Here is a 1,244-nt window from a genome sequence, read left to right on the forward strand (position 1 = left end):
AAATAAATAGACAAATAAATGTAATATTGTAAGTGGATGTATGTATAATACAATGGAGATTGCGTACACACCATAATACAATGGAGATTGTGTATATACCATACAAATGTAATAGGTTTTGAGGAGATACCTTTGCTTATGAGACGCTAAAGGAGAATTGCTGGTAGAATATATCTAATGAAATTAGTGAGAACACGTCTATAAAATAAGGAAATCAATAAAAAATTATACAAAAAATCAATGATAAAATAAGAGCAGATCTACCAAATAAACCAAAAAATCAATGAAAATGTACTAAACATCAACTCTACAAAATAAATAAATAAATAAATGCATTTTGAAGAGGATGATCGAAAGAGAAAGAAAATTGATGATAATGAAGAAACATAATAAAATGAATCTCAAGAAAGGGATTGTTGAGAGAAAAAATGTTGGAGAGAGAGACATAGACCTCAATGATAATTCAAAATGGAAGTTAAGATGTATCCATAAAAATGCAATAATTATTTATTAAATGTAATAATTGTCCATAATTATCCATAAACTTTGCATAAGGTATTGACATGTGTCCCTATAGTTTTTTTTGTTATATATTTATTATTTATGTAATGAGTCATTATGTTTATATTTTTAAACAAATAGTAAATAGTAAAAGATAGTTTTAATCACGTGGGTAAGGTTGTATAGTAAGAGGTGATAAGCTTTTGGAGGGAAAACTTTGCATGATGTAATGTCATGTGTCTCTACGAAGCAAACTTTGCATAAAGTATTGACATTTGTCCCTATAGGAGTTTTTTTTGTTATATAGTAAATAGAATAGAAAGATAGAAGTAGAAAGTAATAGGAATCTTTGTCACTCAAACGTAGGCACATAAACTAATACATAAACAACCACATTGTGACACTTATATCCAAAGAGGCCAAACCAAAACATTTTTTGTTGACCCTTTTGTTTGTAGTTTTCATCTTTCTCTTTCCATTCTTTTTTTGACGGGGAATGCAACATCATCTATGGCCGCAAAATTCGCCTTCTTCCCACCAAACCCACATTCATATACTTTGTTAATGTTGAAGTATGATCCTCAATCAAAAGGAAAAGCCCATACTCCTAGCCCAAACAAGCATGACAAATCTGAATCCAATAACTAGTTTCCTCTTTTAGTAATTGTTAGTTAAATCTGTTTTTTCTGTTTTTCCTTTTATAGTTAGTCTGTTAGTTTGTTTTCTTCTTCTTATAAATAGCA

Source organism: Lupinus angustifolius, unplaced genomic scaffold (genome assembly GCF_001865875.1).
Source record: "Lupinus angustifolius cultivar Tanjil unplaced genomic scaffold, LupAngTanjil_v1.0 Scaffold_1102, whole genome shotgun sequence".
In the NCBI taxonomy this organism is placed as follows: domain Eukaryota; kingdom Viridiplantae; phylum Streptophyta; class Magnoliopsida; order Fabales; family Fabaceae; genus Lupinus; species Lupinus angustifolius.